General features: G+C 45.6%; 1 protein-coding gene across 2 annotated transcripts in view; it reads left to right on the forward strand.

Moving 5' to 3' along the window:
* Positions 1–19,306, forward strand: part of Vap33 (VAMP-associated protein 33kDa) — a 67,745-nt gene that overhangs the window by 40,052 nt on the left and 8,387 nt on the right. The gene's annotated exons all lie outside the window — the stretch shown is intronic.

Genomic DNA, 19,306 nt, shown 5'->3' on the forward strand with positions numbered 1-19,306 from the left:
TTGACCATTGCAGTGTGTACATGGGCTGCTCACACACTTTGCTGGGGACCTCTGTTCAATGTGCACATTTTATTAGCATGTGGTCTGCTACTTGTCTTGCTTTTTTCTGCATTTGACATCTTTAGACATCCTGCCAATATTCATGCCTACCTTTTAATACCACTGTTATATAAATTGTACTATACAGTTCATCACTTTAATATGTGTTTTTGTTTTCTCATAGCTAGAAGTAGTGGTTGGGTCTCTAGCAGCAAAGAAAAAATATATTAGTGAAGTCTTTGTGCACAAAAGGCAAAAAAAGAAAATGATCTTGTCTTAAATACATCCTGTTCACTTTATGCAGAGCTGAGCTAAGATACTCTGCAATTGCATTACAGTATGATACAAGATACTGTTGGAAACATTGTATCCAATCCAATCTGATACTTTCCATTTATATCTTTGGGCACTTTGATTAATTTCCAAATTTTTTATTTTAGGTGTATATTATCTAGCAGCAAATACATGGATCATGCATCAAATGCATGGATCGTGCAATCTATAGAAATTTAATCTCAACAAGTCTTGTTTCTTTTGAATGAAACATCAGACTATATTAGTCTTGTAGTTTTTGCCATGCCAGAAAGAAAAAAAAAATGTAGCTTTTTCTTTCTGGCGTGGGGAGCATATTGGTAGAAGGGGGAAAAAAAATTGGATGTTGTTTCACTTGTAACTTTATTATTGCCCCAATTAGTTTATAATCATTATGAAAATTCATTCCAGCTCCAGTTCATGCTAATGTTACCTATGTATAAACCTAAATGTAGAGGTATTTTAATAGCTTATCACATTATATTGTTTGTGAACTACAGCTTCACTGGACAGCTGTACAGCAGTCACAGCACTGCCTGTGTGTGTGTGTTCAATGCATTGTGGGTGCTGAGAATGCATAACAATTCAATTATCTTTTATATTTATTTTATTGCTTGCATAAACCATTGTCTAGCGTATTCATTAAGATGTCATTCTTTTGCCATAATTCTTGTATGAGAAAGCTTGCAGAGCCCAAAAATTTGTGCATATTGTTGTGGTGCAAAGTGTTGCTTAGATACTACTACTGTTCACACTGCTGCCACTGGCATCTCTCATTACCTGGTTATTTGCAACTGCAAGAATGTTAAGGGTGAGTTAAAAAAGGAATGAAATATCTTAGTAAAACTTCAAATTGGTTCTATGCCACACTACAACAGTAAACGTAATACATGCGGCACGAGTGATAGCAAAAACTACGGTAGATTGATTACACGGAAACCTAAACTAACCAGAAAAATGTGGTCATGAATAGGGGTGCAGAATCCAAGTGTGAAACCAATCTTATTAGGGGCAGTTGTTCCTTTTAAGCAGCAGTCCCGTTTAATTTCTGTTTACCGAGAGAGTACTGCATTGATCATTCGCCTGTTAAGGTCAAACAATAGAAAATTTCTTCCTAATAACGCGAAATGGCTCGTGTGAACATCCATGGGTAAAGAGGGGGTACTTGGCATTATACAATTTTTTTTAATCCCCTTCCTAACATGCTTTGCATTTTTCAATATAACTTCCTGTATTATTTTACTGCAAACTCACTTTAGCTATTTCACTCAATTGTAAGCAGACTTCTGTAGTTTCGCACTTCAGAGTCACCCAGACTATAACATTTCTTGCCTCGCCGTGGTGGTTTAGTGGCTAAGGTACTCGGCTGCTGACCCGCGGGTCGCTGGATCGAATCCCAACTGCGGTGGCTGCATTTTCGATGGAGGCGAAAATGTTGCAGGCCCGTGTGCTCAGATTTGGGTGCACATTAAAGAACCCCAGGTCGTCAAAATTTTCGGAGCCCTCCACTACGGCGTCTTACAATCATATGATGGTTTTAAGAGGTTAAACCTCACATATCAATAAATCAATATAATATTGCATCCACATCATTACCGTAATATAATATTATAACGTTGAACTCAACTATAATTCAAATGTTTAAGCATTTGGAGTGATTTAGATAGTTCTAAAGAATGAATACAGGAGAAAATATATTTTGGCAGCTTGTTACAAGACATATTACAGGAAACAAGCAGTAAAAACAATACAGAGACAGTTTGAAAGCACCACTTAAATCTAACTTCTAGAAGACACTATGCAGCAGCATTAAAATTTGGGCAAAATACTTTGCACTCATTGGCGTGTGCAGTATAACACGAGAGATACAAATTACAAAGCAAAATGTCTGCTGTCCACATATGGTCACACGTGGTTATTCCAGAAGCGATGCAAGCTCCACCACAGGACTCTGCTCCATTATTGGGGAGGCCAAAAGCTCAAGGCCTGCCCTCGCTGAAGGGTTTTGACTGAAAGATAAAAAAAAGCAACGCCACCTTTGTTTTTTTATTCGGGTGGTTTACTGGCAGCACTGTCGGCTTGAGAAGTGGAGTGCAGCCAACTTTTATAGTTTCAGACTGTGTTTTAACAGCAGCAGCTTGTTTTCTTGAAATACATGATGCATTGCTTCATGTATCAGAAATACAGATGCAAATACGCATCTTGCTAGACATATCATAATACAGATATAAGCTACCCAAAGAGTACTCAAGACAGTATCTAAAGTACATGTATTTTTCATACTTCGGAGCCTTTAAAGGGCATTGGAACCTTTAAAGCCCATTGAATAACCCCAGGTCTAAAATTTATAATGTTGAGGTAACTGGTGCACACTTGTATGACTTGAAGCTGCTGCCGCAAGAATCTTCTATTTGAATCTTTGGCCACTTTGCTGGTTTTGATTTCTAGCTTGGCCTCGGTACCCTTTTCTGCTACAAAGAGGGGTAGGCACAGCACATCATAGTGAGCCTGGCACATCAGTGACTTGCATCATTAGCATGCAGCCAACGACTGAATAAGGCTTCCTCTGTGTTTTCCTATCAGTTACCTACAAGTATCATGGTAACAAAGTGTGTTACTAGGCACAGGTGAGGTAAAAAGCATATCCACGGAATGAATGATGATTGGGGTGAAGCGTCTGCTAGCGTCTGTCTGTCCGTCTGTCTGTCTGTCTGCTCCTGTCACACGCAACGGACGAACGCTTCGCTCACTCATCGTCATTCACTCTATGGATATGCTGGGAATTTGTTATTATAACAGCACCATTCAACCTCTTTAATTGTCAACTATATGAAAACCACTATTGCCATCTAGTGAGCAATTCATAAACTAGAGGTGGCTACATATGTACGGAGGAGGGAATGACCCACCCTAAGGAGCTTCACACCTTAAAAATTTGCTATACGTGCAACTGCACAGCCAAAACTGATCATGATTGGGCCAAGACGCAGTTTTGTAGTTCTGAGTACCAGTTGAGCCAGGGCTACGTAATGTCCCCCATGTACAGTATTACAAGTATTATATGAAAAGTTCTGGAACTAGTTACTTTTTTGGAGGAATGCCACCATTTTGCTAAGGGTTTGTGGAGCTGTAGCAGCAACTTGTTAGGTGTATAAAGAAATGGTAGAAGGAAAGCTTTTTCTGTAAGCATTCCACAAATTCAGTCCGAGAGTGTATGCAGGCTACTGTTCTGCAAGTTGAAAGCTGTGGCAGCATTCTCTGAAATGTTGCATAAAGAACGGGTTTCAGAGAAGTGAGCTACTGTGGCGGCACATTCCACAAGGTGCTACTAACAGGCTATGGGGCCACGAAGAACCAAAAGCAGAAACTGGGTCCCAAACAGCCATATCAAATGCCACTGGCCACAGTAATGGGGAATGCTGGCAGCATTACTGAGAGGGAGAGTTGTCCACATCCATTTCTCCTTGCTGAGGATAAGGAGAATGTATGCAGCGTGCGTGCGTGTGTGTGCGTGCACGCACATGCGTCTGTGTTTGTGTGCATGTGAGTGGCTGGAAAGTAGGACCTGGAGAGATTGCTTGGTGGAGTTATATAGAGATTTCTCACGGCTCTTTTAAAAATGGCCTTGACAGTGCTGTCCCCATCATTCTAAACACCTTCTCCTCAGAAAGACAATTTTAATTTCGCCCAGGAGTTGACAAAGGACAACCATACACCTTAGATTGTATTTTACCAATGACCGCATTTGTTGGTTGTACATTTTAACGGGGCATTAAAGAGAAAGTTTTACAGCAAAAGCTGTTATGAGATCAAAACTCCGGTCACGCGCAGCACCATAGTTGTCTGCCGCCGGTGTCTATAACCACGATTGCAGAAATTAGAAAAAAACCTAGTACCAATGAAACAGTGGGGCTTGAACCCGGATGCGCTGGGTGCCAGCCCAGTATTCTACCACTGAGCCACGCCAGTGCTTGGGACTTGTTGGCAAACTTGCCATAGGCAGGCTTGATGACGAAAGCTATCACATTAATACGACTTATTAAGTGTTTTAAAGCAGCGAAAGAACAGGCAGCCATCACACAATGCAAATAGCATAACTGTGGGTCGTCCAATGGCCCAAGCCATTACAAAAGATTGTTTTTGTTTAACTATAAACTATGGCGCATACCCACTTCAGTCATAATTCCTCGTCCTCAGCCACTGCATGAACAATTGGCACAAAATCCCTTGCAAGTGCTAAGTGGATACCACACTTCTCAGAAGAATGTCGACGGATAACCTAGCGAATGCTGGCCTACTACCGAGAAATTGATGCCGTAGTGGGCACCCAGCAAGTGTGCTTGCAGCAGTTACCCAATGAGTGTTTAGAAAGGCTCTGTAAGGCTGCCATTCCAGCTTTCGCTGTGAGTATGCTGTGCCTTCCGCGCAGGCGTGGCGTTTTTTTCTTTCATACTCTTTTGAAATTTCAAAACCATCACGCTTGCCACAAGAAGACACGTGCGAAGAGAGAAAATGAAAAAGCACCTTTCATCATTCTATATTTGCATTTTCTCTCCCGCAATGTCAAGCAGGTCGCACAAAGTTGTAGTATTCACGCCATATCAATGCCTTGAAGACTTATAAAACTGTGTCTGCCACAGACTTAACAATTCTGTGACCACGTCTATTTCCATCATTAGCATGCTATCATTGACTTCAAGTTCAAATTTTGATGCTCTCCGAGTACTTCTGGACAGCTAATGCCATTTAAAAGTAAAAGAGCATGTTTTTATCAGTTTTACTTGAGAGTTGTTTTTAGGGGTGAAGCTCCTTAAGCTGTGGGTCATGCATCCTTGATGTATGTACCGTGTTTACTCGCGTAACGAACCCACCCCCTCACTTTGGTTTTGAAAAAAGAAAACTTTTGTGTAATGTATTTTCATTTTATTTTGGTGTGATAGCCAGTGCCATTGACGATCGAAACGTTAAATCTAGCCATTATATGTCAAAATAACAATACAATAAAAGTCAAGACATAGTTTTGCAACCATGCTAAACAGTTGCAAACGCGGACGACGTCAAACAAAGTTTGAAAGTCTCTCCTTTTACGGCGAAGCGCCATCTGTCGAATGCAGGAGAAAACTTTGCTGATAGCGCCACACAAGCGTAGCGACGCAAAAGGAAAGCTCGTGGCCGTCAAACTGGCGGGCGCGTCGCGCCCTCGTCATCTCAAAGGCAATGGAAGGCACAACCGCACTCATTGGGCCAACAGCATGTTGTGCACCCGCAATGTTTGTACACCGCCATCCGACACTGTGTTTTATCGCGATACCAATTATATAGACACTCTTGGCTGGGTTTTGCCGCTGACGTCGGCGTCACTCATCGTGTATGTATACGTATCTATATATATATGAAAACTCAAAAAGGAAAAAAAGCTACCCAGCTCGTCCGGATGCGCCGACGTGCGCTTATCCTTTGGTGGCAAGAATCGGGCGCCTTTGGCTTTGACCAGAGCGTTTGCATTCAGTTGCCGGGCGCACAAATATCACTTCGCTCGCTGGAGAGGCCCCGTTTTCGAAAAGAGCGTGCTTCTCAAACACAGTAAAGTAAGAACTGGGACACTTGTTTGCACTCATCCGTGCCTGTGATTACGCTGAGTGCGTCGTTTTTGCTTAAACAGCGCGCTATGTGTCGAGCAGTAAACGTTGTTAGTTCACTCTCGTCCTCTGTGTGTTGTTTTCGTGCGTCATGTGTGCGTGAACAGTGCGCTGCTTGTTTCGATTTGGTAGTCGTTCTCAGTATTGCATTCTAAGTTGTTGCTATCGCATTCATTGCTTCGCCCTTGCGGCAAAACTGTGAATGTTTTGTTGTCGGGTTCGTCGTTGTGAACTTGGTTGGGGCACCTGCTGTGCAAGGCGCATTCAGCCGATACTCTAGCTACACAGCTGGTTACAAACAGCATGTGCTGGAGCTTTGGAACTGAGCGGCTGGACGACACTTCGGCGTTGATCTGTGCGCTTTCGTTACAGGTGGAAACAAAAAGAGCTTCGAGCTACAAATAGATTTGTCGCACATTTCACGGGCCTAAGCAAGCAAAGCAGTCACGCGAAATTTTCGCTGTTGTAATTCCTGTGAATTTTATCTCCCGTGTAATGAACCCTCCCCCCAAATCGGCGTGAACTTCTTTGAAAAAAAGGTGGGTTCATTACGCAAGTAAATACGGTAGTTATAGGTTCCCACCTCTTGCTCAGTTCTTGGAATGTCTGCTAGATGACTGTATTTGTGTATGATGAATACATGATGAAAAGATGCGAGATGGCGGTACTTGGGAGTGTTCACTAGATGTATGGTTGGATGAATGGACAGACTGACAGGTGAACGAATGGAAAGACAGACGGACGATTCACAGTTTACCGATGAAACCCTCAGTTATGTTTGGGGCACGCGAAGGATGGCCAGTCGGTAGACGGTGCCCGACGAAAAGGGAAGTTAATGAAAAGAGGCTGCCCAGACGCGACTAAGCCGTTCTCCTTGGAACGCATCTTTGTCGTCGAACCCCGTGAGCCTTTGTTCACCGCACCTTGTGCTGGGGAGTCACCCGCACGGTGGTAGCGCTCTCACTGTGAGCCAGACTGAGAAATAAGTGGTCGTTGTCGCGAAACTGCTCCCGACAAGATTATGTGGCGCCATGCTGTAACATTACGAGTGGATATACAGCATAATCGTGTCTACTAACGCCAGACAGCCGACCGGCCGTCTAGACAGGCTTGTTGTCGCACGAAAGTATCATTTAAGCTGTACGTCATTGAAATGTCCAAGTTCTTCTTAGTCGATGCTCGGAGGATAGCAAAGTTTGAGAAGGCAGATGCGGAGACCCATCTCTGAGGAAAGGGAGTTGTTTGCTCCATTGGTAGAGCATCGAGTAGGGGTCGTCCCACAAGACTGTCTCAGATGAGACAGGAGGTATTTAATGAAGAGAAATGGAGTGCTCGAGAACGAGATTGGGAAGCGGGGACAGAGGACGTTCTTAGCGCAGACTCTGATCCAAGGTTGATACTACGTTGAGGCGGACAGAGGTGGTCGTGCTTAGCGCAGACTCTGATCCAAGGTTGATACTACATATAGAAGTTGGTGTTGATGTGTGGAGGGCTCGGCAGGTAACGCCGACATTGATATTAATACATGCCAGTGCTTACTGTGCGGTTGGTTTAGTGGCCACCCCGGTCTCTGTAAATAAGTGTCCATGTGTAAATAAACCAAAGTTTGCCAGGAAGTGAGCAAGCAGTCCAGTCCTTCAACATGTCGTTGTGATCATCTGAACCATCGGGATTTCATCCATCATCCCAAACTTAACTCCCTCCAAAGCTTCGCCCCACTCATCATCATTCACTCTGTGGATATCCTAAGGGTTTTTTTTTCTCATAATGGGAAGATTTTTAATCCTTGTTCTCAGTAGGGGGGTCAGTGCTAAGGGTTTCGGTTATGGCATCAACACCGCTCGCGGGTACTCCACTAAACCAGCGAATTTCATGGATTCCGATGAATCTGAGCGTTGTTCTCTAGATGATGGTCTCAGGACAGACATGGAAGACGACTTCGACCTGTTGACTTCAGTTTGGACAGCGATAGTGCCTTAAACTGCCCCAGAACATCAGCATGTATCCGCCAGTACCACGCTGGGCCATGGCACACCTATGTTTTATCAAGCTGACGTGCTGTCAATACATTGAGGCCAAATAACACAAGAAATAATGAAGGCTCATAATATTGGAAAAAGGGGTGAACCATGTATTACTGTACCTTCTGTTGCCCTACATGATAGCTTATTGTTCTAGATAGTACAGTATCTTAAAATTGCTTGTCTTGGAGAGTACGCACGCTTCGCGTTTTTTCCATGTGCTTGATGTAATGTTCCACAGAGCCACGCCTCTGCTTGTGAATACAGTGAAAATAAGTTCCCCTGCTTGGAAATGCAGTGAAAGCACCTTTCATGCTTTATAAACACGTGCATCCTGTATACATGCTACACAACATGAAATCTTGCCGTAATAATGCGTGGTACAAGCGTACATTGCCATCCGGCGTCAGTATATGGGATTATCATAATGACTTTGTAGTTGAAAGCCAGTCACCCACTACAAAAAGACACATACATTACTGCACCCTTAAAGCCACGTAGTGGGTGTATAGCAAGTTTGAAGATAATTTATACACTGTTTGAAGTATGCACTAGGAACAGAATATCGCTATTACGTTCAACTCTTATAGGCAAAGCTTAAAGCCCCCCCCCCCCCTCCCCGTTTTTTTTATTGAGGTAGCAATTATATGCACACTCTCGACTGGATTTAGTCGCCGACGTTAACGTCACTCATTGTACATGTATACGTATCTATATATATATATGAAAATGCTGGAAAGAAAAAAATTCTGAAAAAGACTTCGGCGCCCTGAATCGAACTTGGGTCCTCTGAATCGTGAGTGTGAGGCGTTAACCACTGAGCTACCGAGGAGCACATCCTTCACCATTTAAATGGCAAGCTACCACTGACTGCTGCTGGCGGGCGCCCCGCCGCGGTGGTCTAGTGGCTAAGGTACTCGGCTGCCGTGGCTGCATTTATGATGGAGGGGGAAATGCTGTAGGCCTGTGTGCTCAGATTTGGGTGCACATTAAAGAACCCCAGGAGGTCAAAATTTCCGGAGCGCTCCACTAACGGTGTCTCTCAAAATCATATGGTAGTTTTGGGACATTAAATCCACATATCAATCAATGCTGCTGATGGGCATCTCGAGGGGGAGGGGGGGCACTATTGTGTTTTCAGCTTTACCTGCAAGATAACGCAATTAGCGTGCGTAGCAACATCGTCGCAACGCGGCGCCGCGCTTTCATCTCCCAGGCGCACTTTGCCCTGCAAAGAGCAGGGGTAGACCCTCACTTGCACGTTCTATCTCGCGATAGGAAGGATCCTATGTCTTGCCTGGTGTTTGGCTTTTACCGAAACGATTCTATTTTAGTCACCAGGTGCACAAATGTCACTGCAATCGTTGCACAGTCTACATTAGTGAAAAGAGCGCATTTTTCAGACAGAGTAGTAACAACTGAGATGCTTATTTGCGCTCATCTGTATCTGAGAGTGCGTTTCGTGCGTCATTTCTGCTTGAGAAACGCGGGGCACGTTTCGATCTGCTGGCCATTTTGCGCGTGACCTTCCCGTTACTTCGCCTTTGCATCATAGCTGTGGCTTTTTTTGTTTTTAATGAGGTCACATGGGTGTGAGTATAGTAATTTTTTTTTTAATGTGGTTTCAATAAACATTCAGTTGCGAGTCAGCACTGTGGTTTGTCCCCCTTTTTCTCTTTGTCGTGTCGTCACGTTTTGTTTGAAAAATGTTACTGTGACCAACTAGCCCACCTTTCAATCCTTTAGCAGTAGATCTGCCAGTAAGTTTTGCTCTCTCTCTCCAGCCAGTTTTATTTATCGCTACCACACATTGATGCAAACACATATCTGATGGATACAAAGATCATAGCTCCTAGCTGCAAGGTGTCGACTTCATTTGGGCAGGAGCATTTGACGCTGAGTGCAGAAAGAGAGTTCTTTCCGTGAAGAAGACACGGGACGCTCCGTGAGCCTGCCGGCAGGCTGTCGCGCTGGGTTCTCCTGATACAGCATTATGAATTTACAGTGCAGTATCGAAAGGGGAGCACCAACGTGGTAGCTGACGCGCTATCCCTTGCTGAATTGTCTGCTGAGAACCTTGATCTCGGTGCGACAGCCGCTAGCGGTGCCTTTGCACATACAAGCGCCGCGGACGAAACAGCGGCTTCGCCGCTGTTTGACGAACAGGGTGAGTCGTCATGAGGACGAACCTTGCCTGCCATGCAGGTAAGTGGCGCGCCACGCTGCGGTTGTGCGGGGGAGCTTTCTAAAAGCCACGATGCCGAGAGCGAACCCGTGAACCCGATACCAAACTCCGCTCCTTTGGGAGAATGGGAATCGCTTTCAGCAGAGAAGAGCTACTGAACGTTCAGCGAATTGATCCATTTTGTCGCGAAATGTACGACGGTCTCAGACTGAGCGCCGTTATGCTGCTTGTCTTGCAGCGGGCGCCGATAGCGACTGTTAGGCGAGACGGAGCGCCGATACGCTGCTTGCCCTGCAGTGGGCGCGAATAGGAGGTTGGAACAAGCATGTGTCGCCAAGTCCCCGGCAGATTCATATTTGCTGGGACCATGACGGGCTCGTACTGAAGTATATAGCCACTGCCATCGAGTCCATCAACCAGTTTATGGTGGTTATGCCCAAAAGTCTGAGAGTCTCACTGTTGCGATCCTCTCACGACGAACCCATGGCCGGTCACCTGAGTGGCTCGAAGTTTTTTGCAAAAGCTGAGCAGTGTTGTGACCTGGCCCGACATGAAGCATGGCATTGTTCACTATTGCTGTTCTTGCCGCATCTATCAATGGTGAAATCAAGGGGTGACATATTGCCCGGTCTGATGAAACTGATTGTCAGTGAGCGTTCGTGGCAAGTGGCCACCTGCGATCTAATGGGCCCGTTTCCCTGAAGTAAGCAGGGGTTCATTCACCTGATGGTAGCCATTGATCACTTTTTGAAGTGGGTGGAATTGTTCCTTCTTCAGAACGTGACAGCATGAGCGGTGCTCCAGAAGCTCCAGGAAGTGTTTCGCCAGTTCGGCTTCTTGGAAAGGCTCATCATGGACGATGCTTCGTATTTCACCACTCGGGTGTTTGGTGTCACGCGCCGTTCCCTCGGAATTAATCACTGCACCAATTCACCCGATGGTAGCCGTTGATCACTTTTTGAAGTGGGTGGAATTGTTCCCCCTTCAGAAGGTGGCTGCATGAGTGGTGCTCGAGAAACTCCAGGAAGTGTTTCGCTGGTTCGGCTTCTCGGAAAGGCTAATCATGGACGATGCTTTGTATTTCACCGCTCGCGTGTTTCGTGTCACGTGCCGTTCCCTCGGCATTGATCACTGCACCACTTCACCCTACCATCTCCAGTTCAATTTGACGAAGCACGTCAATCGTACGCTCAAACCGATTCTGGCGGCCTTTAGCGAAAGTCAAAGGGACTGGGCATACTATTTAGTGAGCTCGCGTTCACTATTTGAACGTCCGAGAGTCGCTCGACTGGTTTCTCGCCCGCCTTCTTAAATTTTGGAAGGTAGTTCGTAAATCTGATGACCAGCGTCATTCAATGCCAGCTCGAGGACAAGGAGACGCAGACAGACTGCTCTACTTTCGCGTCGACATTTCGGGACAGGCTTTGTTGAGCTTCTGCAAAGCAAGGCAAAGTTTGGCGTCAGCCAGGGCCAACGTTTTTAGATACTGTCAGTTGGAAAAGCTTGGTCTGGAGGCAGCACCTACTCGTATCTGTTCCGAGGGTGGCACTGGCGTAGTGTTGAGATCGAGCCACTGGCACCGCCGCTCTCGGCTACTCGCCACTTCCCGCGGCAGCATTGAATTTTTTTCCCTTTTTTTTTTGTTCGCTTGCTCAGACCACAGCGGCGGAAGCTTGAAGGTTATATTTCGGTTGTCACAAATTGTAATTCATATGTGACACGACCATGAAGCAGGCTTGAGTGAATTAGCAGTTTAAAGGGGCCCTCTAACACTATTGAAGCACCTATTTTTTTTATCAGTGGTCTAAGCACTGATAACAAATGATTCAGTATTTTAATCGCACAGTAAAGTCACCACATCGCTGCCGACCACATTATCACGTAGTGGCATTCGCCAAAACTTTGCAGGCGGAAATGACGCCAGAAGGTTGCTGCCATATTAATGGATAAATGCAACGTTAGAAGTGATCGTGGTGTAGGATCAAAACTGAGGGTATCTGTTTCATTTTTCTTTTTTGTGGTTTTTCAACGAACCCTGAACAGACGCGGCCACAATGAAAAAAGACCACCGAGACTATAAAGCACGACAGAGGTGCTGGCCGCCATTTCACCACTGGATTTTCGGCTTGCGGGGGTCGGATGTATATACGAAACACCTCTCTTTTTCTTCCCTCTTCTTGCTTTTGGGAGTTTGCGAGCTGCCTCTTTCTGCACATGCGCTGTTGAAGGGGTGCAGTGCACTATTGTTGTTCGTTGGGCGGCTCACCGAACAATGTGTGAACGGTCAACACTTCACTGTCTAGGTCGTTCCACAAGTTCCTTTCTCAGAATAAGAGAGGGATTGACTCGGAATAAAACAGAAAATACCTCGCTTTGACACAATAGCTCCCACTCGCGTTGTGGCAGCCAGGCGTCAGGCACCACGCTTGTTACTGTGGCAGCGAAGTCAACATGACTTCGGGGAAAAAAAAAAAACAAGCAACGATGCGGTGCGAGCTTCCCCTATGTAGGCATTTCCAGCTTATTTCATTAGGGCAGCCTCCCGATGTCATTGGCGAGTGAAATGTGGTCAAGTGACCCTGCAAAAATAGAGTTGAGGGCCAGCATTTTTTTTCTTGTATTTTGAATTTTCCAAGTCTAATAACTTCAGATTGCATGACATTATCTCTGTCGTCCTTGCTGTCTTAGTCTGTCTGTACTTCAGTCTACACAACCCACGAATAAAACATGGGGGGGTTGAATAGTGTTGGAGGGCCCCTTTAACATAGTAAACATGCCGACCTGCAGCGTGCCGGGCAGTCAAAGTGGCTAGGCCTCCGAGGAAATTACTTTCGATCAGCGGCACTTCTTCAGTCTCAAATGACCCTGCAGTTCTCAAGGCATGGACAGCTACTATTCCACGAAAAGCCTTCCAGTTGACAATCAAGACCAACATTCACGATCTACAATCAATTGCTACGAGCACATCTTAGGCAGAAACATTAAATTTCCACTTGGTAGGTGGACACTTACGCTCGTTGCTGTTCCTCAAATTTTCCCGAATATTCCTGCACACTTGTCTAAATTAGCAGCATTAAAACGTAAAAGGAAACCCCTGAAACTTACAGAAACTGTGAATTTCGAGGGTCATGTGTCAAGTAGTGGCGATGTGCCTGACGTTAACCTGGAGAAGAGTGATGTTGACGAAGCTACTGGCGTCCCCTGCAATCCAGAGTTGTGTCTAGGGGTGGAAACTTGGTTCTCTGCATTACAAGACCAAACAAAGTTCTAATCCTGGAATGTCGAGCTTATCCAGGAAAGTTTTTTTTTATCAAACTCTCTGTTCGTCTTGCACTGAAAGCTTCAAAAAGCGAAGTCAGCCAAAGGATAGTGCTACGAATCCAAGTGGATGATCACTTGCCTGCTCCTTAAAATATCGAGCCCTGCTGCTTATAGTCTGGATGTAAAAGGTGAACATACTGCCTCTGCCGTAATCCTGACGCCTTACATTTTTGAGGAACGACACCTGGCTTAAGTGTCCAGCTACCACGTGGAATTTTAATGTTTCTCTTTACGATGTGCTTGTAGCAAGTGATTAGATCCTCAGATTCAAAATTTAGATCACCATTGTAGGTATTGGATATCACATGAAAGGCTTTTAGTGGAAGAATAGCTGTCCAGGCCTTGAGAACTGCAGGGTCGCTTGGGGCTTTGAAGAAGTGCTGCCAATCGATTGCCAGGGTTTTCATAGAAGGCATAGCGACTTCGACAGCCCAGCACGCTGTAGGTCGGCATGTTTATTATGTTAAACTGCTAATTCACTCAAGCGTGCTTGATCGCCATGTCACATGGGAAATACAATTTGCGAAAAAGCTTTTCCAAATAAAAGTTGTCTAAGTACTCTCTGCGTCTCATCTATTGCGCTGCGTTCTATTTTTTCTTACATTTTTTTTTCTTTCACTTTCGAAGCCTTTCTCGTAACTGCTCGGATAATTTTGGCTACTATCTAAAGAGTTTGTGTATGAAAGGCATCTTTGCATTAAAGTTATACCATTTATGGCAGCTGTGAGCTCTGCTAGCTCACCGATATAAAGCATAGCAGGGTTGTGGCGCTAATTTGCACGAGACTGTCAGTGTGGGCAGTCTATTTTTACCCTAGGTCCTCAAAAAGAAGCACAACCGTTTCTGAATATATTCTTGTACGCTTAGAATCATCCACAACCTAAAAGCACAGATGAACGCTATTTATTGCCGAGGCACAGGCAGATTTTTTTTTTTTCGGGGGCTAGGGGCACTACCTCCATCTGAAATAGGTGCCAGACAGGCAAGTGTGGTCGAGTGTCACTTTCTGCTCTGTCAATAATAGCGAGAAAGATTTTGGGGAGGAGGGGGGGGACAGCACAGGCCCGGTGTGCCACTGCCTTACCACTCCACTGATTCATTGCTGGCACGGAATTAATCATAATTGTTGGGTACAGGTGCCGCCCTTATTTATCACTAAGTAGTATTTAATCGGTCCTCATCTATCTGCTTTAGTTTAAATCCGTGTATTCGGAAACGAATTTCCCGCTGTTTCGCATGCAGAGGTAGCAAACGACGCTCCATCACCGATCCGAAAGCGACAGCAGCGCCACTGCTGCGCGGGATAAAGGAGGGAGACCGCTCCTCGCCGCTGCCACGTGCACGTTTATCCAACTGACAATATCTAAATATGTTGGCCGGGGCTCGACAGAAGGCCCAATATGACCGCAAGCATCACGACCTAGCTTTTCAGGTGGGTGATTTTGTCCTGAAGCGTAACTAGCGATGCAAGTAAGGGGTTCTCAACCTCGCTCCCTCCTAAGTGGCTTGGTCCGTACAGAGTGGAGAAAGCTTGGACTCCACTGCCGTACTTGCTGAAAGATGCCCATTCCGGAAAACTCAGTCGTGCCCATATCGCAGACCTGAAACCCTTTGTATCACAATTTGGCAAGCTACACTGGCGCCCTGCGGCACTTCACGCATGCAAAGGGGGCACACCCGGAGCGGTGGATCGCATTCGGGCGCCGTACTGATATAATCTGAGGAAGTGATCACCTGTGTGATTTTGCGCTGGACGGCGGACTCATTTCCCACAACCGAAGGCCCTCAGTTTACTGTCTAGCCTCAGTATAGGTTAGCTTCTTTATGGCCTGTTCTCGTAAAAGTCGGCTCTGCCCAGTTTGCTGCCAAGGTTTCTTTTTTAAGTGTTCATTTGTACTTGGATTTTTATGTTTTTTTGGCCAGATATTGTCATTTTTGTTCTGTTTAACACTTTTTGTGCTGTATTTTGTCTACCGGTGAAGGAAGTTGTGAACTTCGACATTGGTGCTTATGCATGGGGAGAGGGACGAAGGACACTTTGCGGCGTTGCTCGCGTAGTCGTCAGCGGTGTGTGTGTGCGTGTCTATGTGCATGTACATGTGTGGCACTTTCGTGTGTGCCCGGGGAGAGTGCACGTCGTGGTTTCGTCCTATCAACGTGGACATGAGAGGTGCTCGGGGCCCTGACCTACTGACGTCCAACATCCGGCTGTGCCCTGCTCTTGGCCATCGCCGAGAAGCCCTGCTGCCCCTTCCACCGTGGCTCCTGCGCGAGGCCACTTGACATGGCAGCTATATGCTGCCTGCCAACGCCAGGACATCTGGCAGCCAATTTCAGTTCGGCCTCCCTGATCCCTGGAGAGGCCCGGCTGTCCCAGCGAGGTCCTCCGTCATCCAGAGAGAAATTCGGGGCCTCCGAACCACCACCGAAGCGGCGTTTGTCGGACACGGTGACTGATCAACAGTAGCCACAAGTCATCAGGGAGCCCCTTTCGTGCCTCTGACCTCTCACACGGACATTGCACCCAACGAACATTATCACGCTTTGCTGCCCCTCTGCGTGGTGGACGCTATCCTGCCTTAGCACCACGAACACTAGCCTTACTTCCCTTACTCTCTTTCACGAACATGTCATAGTTTCATGTGTTTATTTTGTTATTTTTTCTTTGTTATTTCTTTTAGCCTATTTTTGTCGTTCTCATGTCCTAACGTGACTCTCCCCTCCTCCGCGGTCTGTCACGCTGGGGGAGTGGGTGTCACGATTAATCCCTCTTACCTTGTAGCAGATGTCGACTGTGGCGCTGTGCGCAGAGTCTCTCAGGACGTTTCGCGCATGCACGTTGGGAGTGAGTTAGAACTTCTCCGGGACGACGTAGGGTGAGCACGTATTTATTTCTTGGTCTGTTCTTGTCTGTCGGCTTCTTTTGTTTGGGGCTCGCTTGGACTTCGGCAATGGCGCCTTGCTCCCGCGGCGAACGCTCACCTTCGAACGCCCCTTTCGAACGCTAGGCCGAAGAGCGGTGCGGTGTATTTGCGCGTGGTTGTACTACGACGACCAGTTCCTCTCGAAGCCTACACAAGTGCATTTTGCCATCGCTCGAGCGACCGGGCCCTGCTGTCCTAGTGTCGCCGTGAATTACTTTTTTCCATGGAGATGTGTTCGCAGCATCCTGTGTAGTACTTCTTGCCCGTGGCGGGGATAAGCCTACTCGCTTTCCTGCCGACTTTGTTGCAAAGGGCTCTGTATTGCGTTTTTGGTTGCCACGGGCAATAAAGTGTTGGGACCTTCTAAAAGCAGTACCGTGTTCTTGCCATGCTGCGTTTGACGCCTTGGCTGTTCAAACGTGCGTGTGCAGAGGCGAAGGTTATTGCGTGCCCTGCAGCTCGCTAAGACCGGACCCACTTAGTGGCTGTGCTCCTTCGAGATACGTGTACACTACAACCTAGTGCACTGTAGAGTGCAGTTCTTCCGCTTCGTGTTTGTTTTTTACTGCAGAAGTCATCAGAAAGACATGCAACAACACGGATAAGTATGTGCAGATGCAGATTTCTGAAAAGCCAATGTACCTTGAGCCAAATTTCTTTTCACCACGTCAAGAAACTGCCTGTCACAGTGTCATGATAGGCATCAGTGCTTATATTTGCACTGTTATTCTCTAAGTGCTTTTTGTTCAAATCGTATAGTTTTTTATTTTTTTGTTGGCCCTGTGCAGAGCAGCATTGTTTTCATGAATTTTTTTCCTTTTTTATGCATCTTTCTTGATTGAACATTCGTTCTCATATTTGAAAGAAATTTGTTTGAAATTAATACTGTTAAAAAGACCAATTGTTCCTCTATTATTTGATACTATGCACTTCAGTATCAATCAGTTCCTGTAGCAGGAAAAAAAAAATTTCATGGACTGCCCAAAAAATATATGTGCGGGACCACGAAAGCATTAATTAAACAAAACGAGCAGTCTCGTGTAAAAAAATTACCATCAGAGGTAGTTCATTAGCTGCATTCTAATTTTATATTTCATGTTGTCAGTGAGCATGTGCAGTAATCGGAACTGATGCAAAACAACTGCAGGCAACTATTGCATTGCAATAGTTACATAATTCAAAACTGTTCGCTTTATCTGGAAAAGACAGTCTTTACTGAAACTTAAGCTCAGCACCAGAAGCGAAGTCATCAAGACATTTCACATTGCGAGAATGAAAAATAACTTTGTCTGCTCTCCTTCTTTAATGTAAAAAAAAAAAGAAAATAAACTTTTGGATGAGCCGAAAATAAACTTTTCGGAGCCAAAACGTCTTTTTTCTGTGTGTGTGTTTTTTTTTTTTAGTTTTACTTTGGTCGGCACAGTGCCTCCAGATTTTTTACTTTCAACCATGAGCACAGCAAGTCAATCCTGCATTTGTGATGTGCTCATGGTATTGATGTTTTTTAAACAATAATATTACAATTGTTTCTTGCTTTGATGTTTTATTTTAAAAAATACTTTGCAGCAAGGATAGCAGGGCAGTGCTAGGATGTTTTTTTTTTTTTTGTGTGTGTGTGTGTGTGTGTGTGTGTGTGTGTGTGTGTGTGTGTGTGTGTGTGTGTGTGTGTGTGCGCGCGCACGCGCTGGGGGGGAGTACCCTCAACAAGTCGGTTCCTTCAGGACGACAGGAATGAAAGGAATTTATGCACTCTGTTTCCACTATGCTTTCTTATTTAGGAAAGGGAGGTGAATTAAACAGGCAAGCATATGTTATTGTAGACAAGAAACATGCACGAATGTATACAATACCCTTTGCCAGAAATGCCAAAGCAGTGGTGAAGCCAATTCATATTTTTTTATGCAGTGAACATTTATACTACATCCATGGATCGCTACGCCAGGCAGGCGACTTGTTGGTTTTCTTCACTGCCACTGTAAAATACAATTCAACAAGTCTGTTCCTTGGTTACCCTGCATCCACCCTCGCTTCTAACGTGTACACCTTTAGACAGGTGTTCCAGGTCATGGCCTTAGAAATGCGAGCGTGTTTTTTGCAATTCGTCACGGGTTTCTCAGATTCATTGCTCTTCCTTTCAGTGATTGAACTTCGGGGCGTAGAACGTGGTTTCTGTCAACCCAGTGTGTGTGTGTGTGTGTGTGTGTGTGTGTGTGTGTGTGTGTGTGTGCGCGCGCGCGTGCGTGCGCGTGTGCGTGTGTGTGTGCGTGCGCGCACGTGTGTGTGTGTGCGCACGTGTGTGTGTGTGTGCGCGCGTGTGTGTGTGCGTGCGTGCACGCGTGTGTGTGCGTGCGTGTGTGTGCGTGCACATCTTGCAAGCTTCACACCTAAATTTGTGATTTGTGCATCTATTCGCTCGAATCACAATGAAAGTTCATATCGAAAACCTCCATGGTAAGAATCGACTGGGTTTGTGGTTGTCACCCTGTGACATGTGCAGGCACACTCTTTATCGGTATTATCTGAATGATCTACATCTCTTCTGGCACTCGGATTTATATGTTTCCGTCCTAAATAGTAAGTTTTTCCATTATTTAGTAAACCACCTTCGGCAAAGTTTGGTATGCGTGATAGGCTTGGTGTGCCAGTTCTTTCGCTGCTGTATATATATACAGTTTTGCCCAGCCAACATTGGTGACCATGCAGCAGTTCTTGCTTTAGCAAGAATTTGCGCTCGTGAATGCTGCGGTGGTGGGCAGGAGAGCCGAAGTATCACATCGTCTCACACAAGACACTTTTGCTGTCAAAACACTGTAACATTTAATTCATAGCCTCCGCCCGGGAATCTCGGCACAAGCCTCTAAGGCT

This window comes from Rhipicephalus microplus, unplaced genomic scaffold (assembly GCF_043290135.1).
Source record: "Rhipicephalus microplus isolate Deutch F79 unplaced genomic scaffold, USDA_Rmic scaffold_48, whole genome shotgun sequence".
Taxonomy (NCBI): domain Eukaryota; kingdom Metazoa; phylum Arthropoda; class Arachnida; order Ixodida; family Ixodidae; genus Rhipicephalus; species Rhipicephalus microplus.